General features: G+C 39.6%; 1 protein-coding gene across 3 annotated transcripts in view; it reads left to right on the forward strand.

Moving 5' to 3' along the window:
- ZNF277 (zinc finger protein 277) overlaps positions 1-17,043 on the forward strand; it is a 143,511-nt gene that overhangs the window by 67,431 nt on the left and 59,037 nt on the right. The window lies entirely within an intron of this gene.

A 17,043-nucleotide genomic window follows, 5' to 3' on the forward strand; every position in this document is an offset into this window, starting at 1 on the left:
AACAGAGATTGATTTATTTGAAACTGTTAGTGGAGCTAGTTATATTTTAGTGAAAATTCCACATGGGGAAAAATAACCCAAAAGAAAATGTTAAGAGATTTTAGCAGGTAAGTCAATTTTATCATGTAATATTTACATGGATTTGCTCATTGCTTAGGAGAGTGTGGCAGTGGAACTAAAACACTCCCTTCCCATTAAGACCTGGCTGTGGATAAAAGTTTCTCCCCAGGTCCATCCCACCTTAAGCAGTGATGATGACCTGTAATGCCATCCTGACACCAACTGGTAACATACTGCAGTATAATTCCCAGGCTAACCACCCAGAGTCAGCACAGACCACACAAGTTCCAGGGCATAGTTCCCAAAAAGATGCCCTTACTTCATACACCAACTGCTCTTTGGGTGACCCCAGGCCACTCATACTTTGGACCAAATAGGTACAGATCCAGGGGTTACCATCTTCCCATCATCCCTTCAGTTTGATAATTCACTAGAATGACTCACAGAATTCATAGGAGCACTGTACTTGCCATTACAGTTTTATTATAAAGGACACAGATCAGCAACCGCCAAATAAAGAGACACATGGGGCAAGATCTGAGTAGGTTTTGAATGCAGGGCTTCTGTGCCCTGTCTCTGTGGAATCTGGGCACAACACCCTCCTGGCACAGTGATGTGTTTACCAACCAGGAAGCTCTACTGAGCTTCGATGTCCAAAGTTTTCATAGGGGTTTCATTACATAGGCATGATTGACCCAGTCATCTGCCATATAATTGAGCTCAGTCTCAGCCCCCTTGTCCTTTCCAGAACCGGACTGACTCAAAGCTGTCTAATCATGCAGTTGGTCTTTCTGGAGACCAGACTCCCTCCTGCTGAGTCATCCCATCTCTTAGCCTAAACTCAGATGTGATCCAAGGGGCTCATGAATAACACAGAAACTTCTGTCACTTGGGAAACTCCAGGGGTTTTAGAATCTCCCTCCCAAGGATCAGGGACAAAGCTAGTATAATTCTTTATTATACATCAGGCGTACTGCATTTTTTGATTATTTTTAAAAAGTTTTTGTGGGTACATACTAGATTTATGTATTTATGGGATACGTCAGATATTTGGATACACATATACAATGCATAATAATCACATCAGGATAAATGGAATATCCATTACCTCAAGAATTGATCCTTTGTCTTACAAAAATTCTAATTTTACTCCTTTAGTGATTTTTAAATGTACAATACATTATTATAGAGTATTGTCACTTTGTTGTATTATGAAATACTAGATCTTATTTATTTAATTTAACTATAATTTTACCCATTGACCATACTCCCTTCCCCCTACCCCCTACTAGCCAGCCTCTGGTAACTATCCTATTTTCTATCTCCATGAGCTCAATGTTTTAATTTTTAGCTCCCACAAATAAGTGAGAAGATACAAAGTTTGTCATTCTGTTCCTGGCAGATTTCATTTAACATAATAACCTCCAGTTCCATCCATGTTGTTGCAGATGACAAGATCTCACTTTTTAATGGCAGAATAGTACTCTACTGTGTATACCACATTTTCTTTATTCCTTCATTGACACTTAGGTGGCTTCAAAATTTTAACTATCGTGAACAGTGCTGCAACACACAGGAGTGCAGATATCTCTTCAATATACTGATTTCCATTCTTTTGGGTATATACTTAGCAGTGGGATTGCTGGATCACATAGTAGTTCTATTTATAGTTGTTTGTTTGTTTGTTTGTTTGTTCGTTTGTTGAGACCGCCCAGGCTGGAGTGCAATGGTGCCATATTGGTTCACTGCAGCCTCTGCCTCCCGGGTTCAAGCGATTTTCCTGCCCCAGCCTCCTGAGTACCTGGGATTACAGGCGCACACCACCACATCTGGCTAATTTTTGTATTTTTAGTAGAGACAGGGTTTCGCCATGTTGGCCAGGCTGGTCTCAAACTCCTGACCTCAGGTGATCCGCCCACCTCGGCCTTCCGAAGTGCTGGGATAACAGGCTTGAGCCACTGTGCCCGGCCTTATTTTTAGTTTTTTGAGAAACCTTCATACTGTTTTCCATAGTGGCTATACTAATTTATGTTCCCACCAACAGTGTATGAGGTTTCCCTTTTCTCCACATTTCCACCAGGATTTGTTATTTTCTGTCTTTTAGATAAAAGCCATTTTAACTGGGGTGAGATGATATTCATTGTAGTTTTCATTTGCATTTCTCTGATTATCAGTGATGTTGAGCACCTTTTCATATGCCTGTTTGCCGTTTGTATGTCTTCTTTTGAGAAAAGCCTATTCAGGTCTTTTGCCCATTTTAAAATTAGATCATTAGATTTTTTTTTCTGATAGAGTTGTTTGAGTTGATTATATTCTGGTTATTAATCCCTTGTCAGATGGAGAGTTTGCAAACATTTCCTCTCATTCTGTGAGTTGTTTCTTCACTTTGTTGATTGTTTCCTTTGCTGTACAGAAGCTTTTGAACTTTATGTGATTCCATTTGTTCATTTTTGCTTTGGCTACCTGTGCTTACGAGGTATTACTCAAGAAATCTTTGCTTAGTCCAGCATCCTGGAGAGTTTCCCCAATGTTTTTCTTTCAGTAGTTTCATAGTTTGAGGTCTTAGATTTAAGTCTTTAATCAATTTTAATTTTATTTTTGTATGTAGCAAGAGATAGGGGCCTAGTTTTATTCTTCTGCATATAGATATACGATTTTCCCAGCACCATTTATTGAAGAGACAGCTGGCCTTTTCCAATGTATGTTCTTGACACCTTTGTCAAAAATGAGCTCACTATAGATGTATGGATTTGTTTCTGGGTTTGAGGATGGTGAATTCCCCTCACCCTCGGGTGGGTCCAAAGGTGCCATCCAGGAGCCAGGGCCTAGAGTCAGAAACTGTAGGAATCTACCTAGTGCTCTATTCTACTGTGGCTGAGCTAGCACCCAAGCCACAAGTCAATATCTTTCCCACTCTCTACTCCCTTTCCAAAAGTAGAGAAATCTCTCCCCATGGCCACCACCACCCCAGGCCTGTGGCAAGTACTGTCCTGGCTACCACCTGTGTTCACTCAAGGCCCAAGGGCTCTTCAGTCAGCTTGTGGTGAATGCTGCCCGGCCTGAGACTCTCTCTTCAGGGCAGTGGGCTCCCTGCTGCTCCAAGGCAGGTCCAGAAATGTTGTCCAAGAGCCAAGGCCTGGAATCAAGGACCCTAGAGTCTGCTTGGTGCTCTCCCCCACTGTGGCTAAGGTGGTACCTAGGCTATAAGACCAGATCCCCCTTTGCTTTTCTTCCCTCTCCTTTTCTTCAGCAGAAAGAGTCTTCCTATAGCCACCACAGCTGGGAATGTGCAGGGTCACACCTGAAGCTCACACATCTCTGAGTCTCACCCAAGGCCCACAGCAAGTATTGCCTGGGTACTGTGCTAAGTATTCAGGGCCCAAGGGCTCTTTAGTCACCTGAATTCTGCCAGGACTAGGTCCTTCCTTGGGGCAGTGGATTCCATTCTGGCCCAGGGTGTGTCTAGAAATGTGGTCCAGGAGCTGGGGCCTAGAATGGGGACCTCAGGACTCTGCCCAGTTCCCTGTAGTACTGTGGATGAGCTTGTATCTAAGTTGCAAGGCAAAGTCCTCTTTGCTGTCCCCTCTCCTCTCAAGTGGAGGGAGAGGGTCTCCAGAGCTGCGAGCTGTGCTACCTGGGGTCGGGGGAGGGGTGGCACAAGCACTTCCTTAGACACCATAGCTGGTGTCTCACTGGGTCACATGCACCCTGCATCCACTGGCTCTGAGCCCAGCACAGCACAGAGACTTGCCCGGTAATTGCAGTCCTCGTGGCCTAGTGCCTTTCAAATTTCTTTGGGACCCAAGCACACTTTAGCCCGTGGCTTGCTGGAACTCAGGTTGTGACCGCTGGTATGGGTGATTCCCCTCTGACTAGGGGTGGTCTGAATGCTCCCTCCATGTGCACCTGCCGAGTTCTGCCTGGTGTTGCTTTCTGCTTTGACAGGGCAACACTGAGTTCCAATGCGAAGTCCCGCAGTCACTGCACTCTGCCTCCACCAAACATACAGATTCTCTCTCCAGGCCACATGGCCGCTGCTGGGGGATGGGGGAAGGGTGACATGAGCAATTCAAGACTGTCTTTCCTACCTTCTTCAGTGCCTCTTTCAGGGATATGAAGTTAAAACCAGGTACTGTGACTGCTCACCTGATTTTAGGTTCTTATGAAGGTGCATTTTTTTGTTTGTGGATAGTTTGTCAATTTGGTGTTCCTGCCAGGAGGATTACCAGTCAAGGCTTCTATTTGACCATCTTGCTCCCTGACATTCTAAAGTTGTGTTAGGTGTATCTGTGAACATGACCAGCCTCTCTGATGGAAAAGATGTGGGTTCTTCTGCACTCCAGCCTGGGCAACAGAGCAAGACCCGTCTCAAAAAAAAAAAAAAAAAAAAAAAAAGATGTGGGTTCTTTGAGGGTAGGGTAGCTCTATTTTTGTTCTTCAATTGCTTGCTCCTCAGTACCTAGCACAGCCTTTTGCCTGAAAGTGAACTAGAAGGGAGAATTACTTTCTAGGGAAATATGTTCATAAAATTGTGATAAAATGAGTGTCAGCTAAGCCTTGCCTAATTTAAGAAAGGTTCTGTCTCGTATGCTAGAACTAAAAGACAATTTATTAGTTTTCATTTTCAAATCATTGAGTCTTGCTCTATAGCAATTATATATATTAATATATAGTATGAGAAACATATATATATATATCACATTAGAAAAGTTTGAGAAATTCACATGTTCAAAAATAAGAATTTAAATCACTGGTTATATGGTACTTTCAGAAGTTTATTTTTTATTTATTTGCATTTTGCCTTTGTTTTTTGAGATAGGGTTTTGCTCTGTCACCCAGGCTGGAGTGAGGTGACACGATCACAGATCACTGAAGCCTCAACCTCCCAGGCCCAAGCAATCCTCTCACCTCAGCCTCCCAAGTAGCTGGGACCACAGGTGTGTGCCACCATGCCCAGATAATTTTTTATTTTTTGGTAAAGACTGAGTCTTGCTATGTTGCCCAAGCTGGTCTTGAGCAGCTCAAGCGATCCTCCTGCATCAGCCTTTCAACATGCTGTGATTAGAGGCATGAGCCACAGCGCCCTGCCTTTATTAACTTTTATAGACCTAAAAACATTCTTTACCTGTTCCGTAAAAACAAAACTAACAAAACTATTATATTAAAATATTAGTCATGTTAATGAATTAAGACATCAAACAGTAAAATAAAAATGTATCATAGCTACTTTATTTTTTAAATAGAGATAATCTTAGCCCCATAACTCAGAAATGTATGATTCTATTAAAAACATTAATTATAATAGGAGGCATCAGATAGGTGATTTACAATTTTCTAGTTGCCAACTCATTTCATTAAAGTATTAACTAGACTACTGTTTCCAAAGTAATGCTCTGTCAAATCAAATGAATTAAATTAGGTTAAATCCAACCTCTGTTAATGTACTGTGAAATTTCCACTGGGCATCACTTATTTAGAAAGTATAACACAGGCCGATAACCAGTCAAATCTAGCTGTGTCAGAGTTTACCTTCCCTTCTTTTCTATCTTTTCCTCTATAGAATTGAATAAATAAAAGCACTCACCAGTCACTTTGTTTCCCTGGTCTTGCCAAAGAGCCTTTTGTTTGTCAGTGGCTTTTGTTACATTGGCCCTCCTGTTCGGATCACTAACTTGTTTGCAGTAGGTTCTTCTGGTTAATTCGATTTACCAGAACCAAGGTTAGGATTTTAATGTCTTTTTTGCTTGTTTTCCCCTTTACTGTTGAAAAATCATTCTACATCTATATTCCCAAATCCCTAATGTCTGCTCCTTCTACTGCTAGAAAGGAAATAACGTGGAGAATTTAGTTCCTTTAGTATTCGCCTCTTAGAACACAATATACACCCAGCCTTGAATTCTACTTAGAGCCCCAGCATCCCTAGTCCTGGCCCTATCAAAGTAAGAACTCTTAATTTGAATTAGTCATCTTAATTTGAATGCTCTGAAGTGTCTTCAGTAGTGCAGAGTGAAAGCAGTAGTGAAAATGAAATGTCTTTGATGTGAAAGAGTATGTAAAGTAAGCACATAACATATAGTATAGCCCTTCATCCTTCATTTCATTTCCTTTTAGATTCTAAATCTCATTGGCATTAAACAGTAGAGTTATAGAAAGTATTTCTACAGAACTGAATATACTTAACCATATGTTTTTAACCATATTTTTTAACACTAGAAATCTCGTCTGATTTAAATCTACAAATACATCAATAATTTATATTAATAAAGAGGGATTTGTTTTTATCCATTTATTTTCTTTTCCTAGTATTTATTTCTATCATGAATTTATAATATTTCAAAAAGCTGTTTCCACATCATTGTTACTGTTGCATTATTAATGTAGACATCACTGATTCCTCTTTATGAAATTGATTAAGGTAAGAAGGTATCATGTATAAACCAGAAACATACATAATCTATAGCCAAGAAATTTAACCAGTGCACCATCAGTTTCCCACTTTTTAACCAAAGTTGCTTGAGAAAGGAAATTTGACCACATTTTCATCATTAGGTAGTTTGAAACTAAGAAATGCCACATGGAAATGGGGCAGCAGTTAAAATCTTGGAATCTGCAGTGCTTTGCTGACATAAGAGGGAAAGGAGCTTCATCAGTATTGTCTTGTTAAACCTACAGTTCACCCATAATATGGATGGGAAATCAAGCCATTTCTATAAGAGGTCCACCTGAAGTCTACCAAATGGTTTGTTGCTGAGTCCATTGTTTAGTAGCTCCTGAACTCATTGAGAGTTTTCTAGACAAGAAGAATAGATTTGGAAATAACCAGCCCATTGTGGGGCAATCTGATGGATGGATGGATAGTATCTTAGGAATGTATAAGAAAGAAATGTCTGGGTATTTCTAGAAAGGTTGGACATGTTAATAGCTTTAATATTACAGTAGGATAGTTGCCAAATGTTCTTACTCAACCCTTACTTGTCTCATCTTTGCTATTGCTTATGCTTGCTTATAAATTGAACAAATGGGCTTCCCTAGAAACTATCAGATGATAAAAGATGCTACAAAGTTTAACACCTAAAACAGAGTTTTCTTTATAGAATGAGAGTGTAAAAATAAAAATTTGAGTGGAGGGGGAAGCAAAAGAGTTGTTTTTCCTGAGTCTCTGTGGAAAAATTTGTTGCCTTTTCTCAAATAAATTTTTGTTGTAGACAGAGTGCAATTATCTAGCCCTATTAGAGACTTTCCAGAATACATAACCCCATAATTTTAGAACCCACTCCTATTAATTATAGTAAATTATAGAAAATTAATTATAGCAATTATTAGTAAATTGCTGTGTTTATATAAAGGTAACATGTTACTTCCAGAAACAGTAGTCCAAAGGGTGTTAACTTTAAAGGTGGAGATTTCAGGCACTGTGATAACCAGATATTAAGAATTACGTTTACCAAGGGTATTTATCTGTAGTTTCCATATTATGCCGTGTGTAACTATTGCCTGTTCTGTCTTCAGGCTGTCTCTTTCTGCTCTGACTGCAAAATGAGAATAACTAGAATGATGGTTATTTTAGTAAGTTATTTTGTTGTTTGAAATCCCAACTGAATGACACTATTCATTTGCACATTATAAATAAAAATGGTAGGTCAAATGATAGAAAAATATAGTATAAGTAACAGGATACATGATTTTTCCATTTTTATGGGTCCCCAGAACCCTTTAAGAATCTATTAATTTTTATTTTATTTTACTTATTTTATTTTATTTTTGAGACAGTCTCACTGTGTCTCCCAGGCTGGAGTGCAGTTGCGCGATCTCCACTCACTGAAAGCTCTGCCTCCCAGGTTCACACCATTCTCCTGCCTCAGCCTCCCGAGTAGCTGGGACTACAGGCGCCCGCCACCATACCTGGCTAATTTTTTGTATTTTTAGTAGAGACATGTTAGCCAGGATGGTCTTGATCTCCTGACCTCATGATCTGCCCACCTCAGCCTTCCAAAGTGCTGGGATTACAGGCCTGAGACACTGCGCCGGTGAAGAATCCATTAATATTAAATCAAGAGACTTTCTTCCCAGAAAAAATTCACTACACACGGTATTGATATAGTTTCCCACTGAACTCCCGAAACCCCAGTCTCTGAATCAAGTACCCACTGACCTCGGGTTAAGAACATCTGCATAAATTCCATCTGTCTTGTCTAATAGACTAGTCAATAGCCACATGTGGCTATTTAAATTTAAATTTAAATTCAATTCCCGAGTCTCACTATTCACGTTTTAAATGCTGAACCGCCACATATGCTTAATAGCGTTGTTGGACAGAGTAGGTGTAGAGCATTTTCTTCATCACAGAAAGTTATGTTGAGCAGCATCAGGTTATGATTTTAACATAGCCTGTTTGTCTTATCATTATATTTATTTATGTGTATGTGTTTATATAGAAATACATAGTTTGAAAACCCAGTATAGATATTGTAAAAAAAAAAAAAAAATCAGTCTCTTTTAGGCACCAAATACAAATCTATTGCTAAAACATATGTTTGACTAAAAGTAACGCAGCAGGCTAACTTAGCTAGGCCTTCAGGACTGTTGTAGGATCATTTGTTTTTTATCTTTTGTCTCAGTTGCATTCTCCATAGTGGTAGTTCCAAATCTTTCCCCCTTTTTTTAACCCTTGTCTTGGGTTAAATATGGATGGAGCTTATCTCATATGCTTAGAAAACTGAGGCTATCCATATAAATCCCCTCACTTTCCTTTATGTCTATTATCAAAAATTTCCTTGTGTTTTCTCCCTTTTCTCTTAATTTAATGTTCTGCAGAAATGGCAAAGTGATGAACAGAGTGCAAAAGCCTTAGAATTTCAACAGTATAGTCAGGACCTAAGAGTAGATAGCTGGGAAGTAGGCTTATTCTGTTTTATTGAAAGTGATGGCAAAAACCACAATTACTTTTGCACAACCTAACCTGGGCTTCACTCTTGTGTGATTTAATTCTTTATATCTGTGTTGGGGCCCTAGAATGTGTATTTTGAATTAATCCATAGGAATTGCTAATAGATATCCGTGCATATGATGCCCATCTCTCTTCATCCTCAAACATAAAACCATTCTCATTATTACCAGGATTAGTAATAGGAACTAACCTATAATTGAGCATGTGTCAGACACTCATGTGCTTTACATTGATTTCCTTGTTTAACACTTAGAACAATCTCTGTTGGGTGGAACACTCTGTCAGGTGGACATTTTGATTAATTCATTTTATGTTGTGGAAACAGGCTAAGAGAGGTTAAAATAAATAGGGTTGGTTAATGGAAAGTAATGGGACCATGATTCCTCCAGCCTTGACTAAAGTCATCTGACTTTTCTCTCCTCCTCTCCATTTTTTAAAATTATGGTTAAAAAAAAATATATAACATGAAATCTATCCTCTTCACAAATTTTTGAATGTACACTAGTATTAAGTATATATACATTATTGTACAACAGATCTCTAGAACTTTTTCATCTTCCATTACTGAAATTCCATACTCATGAAACAGTAATTCCCCTTTTCCCCACTCTCCCCAGCCCTGGCAACCACCATTCTACTTTCTGCTTCAGTAAGTTTGACCACATACCTCATATAAGTAGAATCGTGTAGGTCGTTTTCCTTCTGTGACTGGCTTATTTCTCTTATAATATCTTCAAGGTTCATTCCTTTTTAAGGCTGAATACTATTCATTGTATTTAAATACTATATTATCTTTGTCCATACATCTACTATTTCTACCTCTTGGCTATTCTGAGTAATGCTTCAATGAACATAAAAGTACAATTATTTCTTTGAGATCTTGTTTTCAGTTCTTTTGGATAAATAACCAGAAGTGTGACGGCTGGCTCATATGATAGTTCTATTTTTAATTTTTTGAAGAACCTCCAAATTGGTTTTGATAGCATAAGGTGCATCACTTTACATTCCCACCAACAGTACACAAGGTTGTCAGTGTCTCTACATCCTTGCCAACACATGTGACTTTCTGGATTTTTTTTAATAATGGCCACCTTGGGAGGTACAAGATGATATCTCATTGTGGTTTTGATTTCCATTTCCCTGGTGATTAGCACCTTTTCATATACCTATTGGATGTTCGTATGTCTTCTTTGAAGAAATGTCTATTCCAGTCCTTTGCTTATTTTTTAATCTGGTTTATTTGGGCTTTTTGCTATTGAGTTGTAGGTTTTAATATACAGTTGACCCTTGAACAATTCGGGGATTAGGGTCACCAGCTCCCTGCCCAGTCGAAAAATTTTTTTTTTTTTTTCTTTTTTTTGAGACGGAGTCTCGCTCTGTCGCCCAGGCTGGAGTGCAGTGGCCGGATCTTAGCTCACTGCAAGCTCCGCCTCCCGGGTTTACGCCATTCTCCTGCCTCAGCCTCCCGAGTAGCTGGAACTACAGGCGCCCGCCACCGCGCCCAGCTAGTTTTTTGTATTTTTTAGTAGAGACGGGGTTTCACCGTGCTAGCCAGGATGGTCTCGATCTCCTGACCTTGTGATCCGCCCGTCTCGGCCTCCCAGAGTGCTGGGATTACAGGCTTGAGCCACCGCGCCTGGCCGAAAATCTTATATATAACTTTTTACTCCCTCAAAATGTAACTACTTGGAGTCTACTGTTGACTGGAATGTACCAGTCAATTCACATGTATTTTGTATGTATTTGTATATACCGTATAGAATATATACCGTATTTCTAACAATAAAATAAGCTAGAGAAAAGAAATTTTTTTAAAAACATAAGGAAGAGAAAATATATTTACTACCCATGAAGTGGAAGTGCATCATCATAAAGGTCTTCATCCTCATTGTCTTCCGATTGAGTAGGCTGAGGAGGAGGATGGATTGGTTGTGCTGTTTCAGGGGTGGCTGAGGCTGAAGATATGGACAAGGTGGAAGGGGAGGCAGGAGAGATGGGCACACTAGATATAAACTTCTATTGAAATAAATTCCTAAGTGGATGTGCATAGTTCAAATTCTTGTTTTTCGAGGGTCAGCTGCATGCTGGATATTAATCCCTTTTCATTGACTCAGAGCAGCCTGTGGGAGGCTTAGCTTCAGTGCAAATGGGATTTCAGGGCACCACACCTGAGGTCCTCTTGTCAATTATGCTCATGGCAGCAGGAGCTTTGAATGGCGCATTTCCATGGTCATTACACCTACTGAATCAGGATCTGCAGTTTAACAAAACCTCCAAGTGATTTATGTGCTCACTGAAGAACTTTGAGAAGCGCTTCCCTAGAATAATAATTTGACACTTTGAGGGTCTTCCCCAGAATCAATAAAAATGTTAATAATCAGCATAGAATCTCCTCAAAAATTCACCTTCCTTGGAATGGTGTTTTTTTACAGTTCATTTGAACAGAGTTGCTGTTCAAAGTGAGAACTAGAGCAGATAATTTGTTGTTAATGTGTAACACATGTGCAAAGTGGATCTGGGACCAAACCAAAATTTCCAAGATGTTTGCCTCTTTGCTAAAAGGAGATAGGATAGATGTGATTTACTTCCTTTTGTATTTTAGGGTTCAAGGTCCCTGTGGCAGAGGATTATATATTTCTGTATCTATTGTCTTTTGTTGTTGGTGGTGGTTTTTTGGGGTTTTTTTTTGTTTGTTTGTTTTGGGTTTTTTTGTTTTTTGATAACAAGTCTCACTCTGTCACCCAGACTGGAGTGCAGTGACACAGTCTCAGCTCACTGCAACTTCTGCCCCTTGGGTTCAAGCAATTCTCCTGCCTCAGCTTCCCAAGTAGCTGGGACTGCAGGCGCCCACCACCATGCCCGGCTAATTTTTTTGTGTTTGTAGTGGAGATGGGGTTTCACCATGTGGCTGGGCTGGTCTTGAACTCCTGACCTCAAGTAATCCACTCACCTCAGCCTTCCAAAGTGCTGGGATTACAGGCATGAGCCACTGCACCCAGCCTCTATTGTCTTTAACATGGAGTAAGATATAAATGTGACACTTGCAGTGACAGCTGGAAGTAATCTGTCAGACAAATCTTACTGAATTATGTTTGCTGGTCCATTGCTCAGTAATTTAGAGATTCTCTGTTGGACAGAATGACTATCAAATAAGCCTTGAAACAAGGCCATGTCACCTAATTTAGGGACTTTTCCTTAGGTTTAAAATACCCACACTGTTACATGATCAAGATATTCACACAATCCTCGTGTTATCATCCTCTGAACCACTGATTTCCAGGCAGTGGTCTAGGGACTACTTGGTAAAAATTACATTTTCTAAGTCTACAGTAAGGTCTTGAAGTCAGTATTTTTAAAAAAGCTCTCCAGGTGATAAAACTCAAATTTGGAAACCACTGCTCTTAGCTAAAATATATTCAGGATTCAGGTCTATCTCACATAAACATCCTCTGGTAGAGTGGTATTACTTACTCTGAATTCCAAATGCCACTGTTGCTTGCTTACTAGGGAGTATACTTACATGAAGAGTGAAAAAAGAATTCAAAATTTTCAAATTAAATGTAACATACTTTTATTACTCTCAGCAGTATTTATTATCTTAGAATTCAATGTAATTTTTACATCATTGCTTGTTATTTACTAGTGGGCCTGTTATACCAAGGCCCATAGCACTAAACATCTGGCTGTAAATATAGTTGAACTACCCTCAATCACAGGCAGAGAAAGTTCCTCTAAAGACAGCCACAGGTGTTCCCTGAAACAGGACTTTCCTAGAAACTGAGTACCTTTGGTCCATTATTTATTCTTTCATGTCTTCATTCAGCAAATACTTATCAAATACCAGCCATTCGATAACTATTTCAGCTATTCCAGGCCACTGGATTCTTTTTTTATTTATTTTTATTTTATTATTTCTTTTCTTTCTTTCAAGACGGAGTCTTGCTGTCACCCAGGCTGGAGTGCAATGGCATGATGTCGGCTCACTGCAACCTCCCCCTCCTGGGTTCAAGCAGTTCTCCTGCCTCAGCCTCCTGAGTAGCTGGGATTACAGGCTTGCACCACCATGTCCTGCTAATTTTTGTGTTTTTAGTAGAGACGGGATTTCACCGTGTTGGCCAGGGTGGTCTCAAACTCCTGACCTCGTGATCTGCCCACCTCGGCCTCCTAAAGTGCTGGGCTTACAGGTATGAGCCACCACACCCAGCCAGGCCACTGTATTCTATACCAGCTGTATGAGAATAAGTAAGACTTAGTCCTTGACCTTAAGGAGTTCACAGACTAGCATAGTAATAGAGGTATACATGTAAATAATTAATTACAACAAAGATATTTGTTCTTGTTGGGCATGGAGAGATGGGGTGGGCCAAGCCCACAGGAGAACCTGGAGAGGGGCCTGGCAGACAGAACAGTACAAATGCATCACATAAGACACCAGTCTGTGCTGCCCTTATCTATCAGACATAAAAGGAATATCTAACTTCTGAACAGATCAAGTGACTACATTTAAAATATAATTCATTATCCTTCCCTGCTATAAGACAAACAAAACCTGCTTCTGTACATGTATTCCTTGACTGGTGACTGGCACTTCATTTTGTGCTGTCTCCCCAGCCAGGAACATGGGAGGCTTCTCCTTCACTCCCTGTAGCCATACAGTAATCAAGAACTGTACATTTAACCTCTATCCCTCTTCTCTCCTCTATCCACTGCTATTGTTGCTGCCTCAGACAAGCCCTCAGGCTTAGACACTGCAGTAGTTTCCCAACTGGTCTCCCTAGATTGAGATCTGCCTCTTTCCAGTCCATTCTTGTATCAGTTTAGAACATAAGTGGCTTTACTTCCTGTAGGAAATGATCTAAACTCTTATGTATTGGTTAGGAGTGCTGACACGTAAGCAAGACTGCTTGGATTCAAACCCTGGCTTCATCACTTGATAGCTGCAGGCAGGTCATTTCACCTCTCACACCCTCAGTTCCTTCATCTGTAAAACAGGGGTGGAAGTGGAATCTCCTTCATAGGGTTATTGTGAGGGTTGAGTTAATAGCGTACATGTGACGTTGTTAACAATGCCTGGCACAAAATAAATACACAATGATTATGTTAATCATAGTGGGGTAGCGGGTTAATTCAGTATACATGTCAGGTAAATAAAGTCAACTAGAACTTACTTTGCCGTCTAAGGGCTAACAACCTGAAGTGGGGCAAAGAAGACGAAGAGATAAACAAATTGCTCCGTATGATCAATGCTGTTATAATTTTGAGCAAGGTGCCAAAAAATCATTTGGGAATCAGAAAACTATAAAATCTTTTTATCTAAAAATGTTCTATTAAAACTTATTTTCTGGCTGGGTGCAGTGGCTCACACCTATAATCCCAGCACTTTGAGAGACCGAGGTGGGAGGCTCACTTAAGTTCAGGAGTTTGAGACCAGCCAGGCCGGCGAAACCTGGTCTCTACTGAAAATACAAAAATTAGCCAGGCATAGTAACCTGTAATCCCAGCTACTCGGGAGGCTGACGCAGGAGAATCGCTTGAACCCGGGAGGCGGAGGTTGCAGTGAGCTGAGATTTTGCCCCCGCACTCCAGCATGGGCAACAGAGTGAGACTCTGTTACATAGTAACTCAAGCCGGGAAATACAACTTAATACCTCCCAAACCACAAGTTTCTCATGCATGAAATTTGCATAGTCATGATTTTGTTTCTAGACCTTTGCAGTAACCACAGGCAGTTTGGTTCTGGTATGTGTGAATATTTAGGTCCATTCTCTTAGGAATAATTTGAAAAAAAAGAAATTGAGCATTAGACATACAAAAGGGAAAAACAGATGAACCACAGAGGAATAATAGAGAGATTGCAATAAAGCCTTGGGAAAAAATAAGGAAAATTATGGAGATGAACTGTACTCTAGCGATTTTTGGACAATGTGGGCCATTGAGATTTGTATAAGAATTACTATGGGGTATCATGGAGACTGAAGGACATTGGCAGAATACATATAAATACAAAGTAGCTTATAAATGTATATATATAAATTCACAGCACCAAACATACATACTAAAGAAGAAACAGTTGGAGAAATGCCATTTGGTACAGGGAGCAGAATAGCATAGTGTTTGAGTTTAGGCTCAACTCGTAATGTTTAGGCTACTGACTAACATTTTGACTTTGAAAAGTTAGTTAAGTTTTCTAAATATTAATTCTCTCATCTGGAAGATTGGATAATAAGATAATTAGAATTAATTAGGAAAATGTCCTAATACACTTTGCAGGTTATTTGCAAATAGCAAGTAGCTGATAAATGTTAGTTATGCTGTTGATGATGATTATAAATACCATAGGCTTGTTTTCAGCAGTCAAACCAGTAAATTTCTATATATCTCAACTAAATTTGTGGAAAGGATGTAATATAGTATTTGTTATTTCCTACACGGCAGGTAATATTTACTAATATTACCTTTATTTAGAATATGCTGCCTTTTGTAGCTATATACTAGTGGATGTAAAATACTATCATAGAGTTTCGTAAGTATATTACTTATCTCTCTTTCCCCCATTCTGTTTTTCACATTTGAGTTTAAATTCCTACGAAAGTTAACCTACTACTAAAAAATATAACCTACAACTGAAGAACTATAGAAATTCCAGAACTCCTTGATTTCATTACCTAATTTAATAAATACAGTAATTGATAACACCAGTTTTGTTAATAGTGCTTCTAAAGGGCTTATGTATTTTAAATAGTCTCCCTGCTGTCATGTATATCCTATGTGTTCTCACCTTATCTGATATTAATTTTGTGAACAAGGATAAACAGTTTGATTTAGCATACTTTAATGTGACTAGAGTATGTTTGAGTGATGTATTAGAAGCCCTCTTCTATGGGACATCTTTCTTCTCCAGCTCAGTTAAGTGACTCCCCCAACCCCTGCTCCTGTAAACCCTGTACATTCTCCATCTCTTTATATTTTTTACTTGTACCTTCAAACAGACTATGAGCAGTTTAACCTTGGTGGCAATGACCATATCATACAACATTGAGCATCTCAGTAGATAGTCAGTTGATTTTTGTTAAGTTAATGAATGAATGCTGCCCTCTTACATTGCTTATATAATCCTTTTATTTATTTTTTTTTTTTTTGAGACAGAGTCTTGCTGTGTCACCAGGCTGGAGTGCAGTGATGCAATCTCTGCTCACTGAAACCTCCACCTCCTGGATTCAAGCGATTCTCCTGCCTCAGCCTCCTGAGTAGCTAGGACTACAGGTGTGCACCACCACACCCAGCTTATTTTTGTATTTTTTTAGTAGAAACGGGGTTTCACCATGCTGGCCAGGATGGTCTCGATCTCTTGACCTTGTGATCCACCCGCCTCTGCCTCCCAAAGTGCTGGGATTATAGGCGTGAGCCACCACACTTACATAATTCTTAAACCATGGTCACCAGTATACCAGTGACCGATTCAATTAATTCATTAATTAAGAATGCTTTTAAAAAGAAGATAAAGTAAGAAAAATAGGAAACTTTTTTTTTTTTAACAGAGTCTCGCCCTGTCACCCAGGTTGGAGTGCAATGGCGCCATCTAGGCTCACTGCAGCCTTTACCTCCCAGGTTCAAGCAACTCTTCTGCCTCAGCCTCCCCAGTAACTGGGATTACAGGCACACGCCACCAAACTCGGCTAATTTTTTGTATTTTTAGTAGAGACGGGGTTTCACCATGTTGGCCAGGCTGGTCTTGAACTCCTGACGTCGTGATCCTCCCACCTCGGCCTCCCAAAGTGCTGGGATTACAGGTGTGAGCCCCCGCACTTATATAATTCTTAAGCCATGGTCACCAGTGTACCAGTGACTGATTCAATTAATTCATAAATTAAGAATGCCTTTAAAAAGACGATAAAGAAAAGAGTAGGAAACTTTAATGGGAGAACTAATATTAACCTAATTCTAAAAATTTGTCTGTGGCATAGTTTTTGGGTCTTTCTTTCTGAAGAAAGTTCTTTTCTTTCTGAAGGTTGCCTGCCCTTCTGCAAATGCCAGAG

Source organism: Macaca fascicularis, chromosome 3, assembly GCF_037993035.2.
Source record: "Macaca fascicularis isolate 582-1 chromosome 3, T2T-MFA8v1.1".
Classification (NCBI taxonomy): domain Eukaryota; kingdom Metazoa; phylum Chordata; class Mammalia; order Primates; family Cercopithecidae; genus Macaca; species Macaca fascicularis.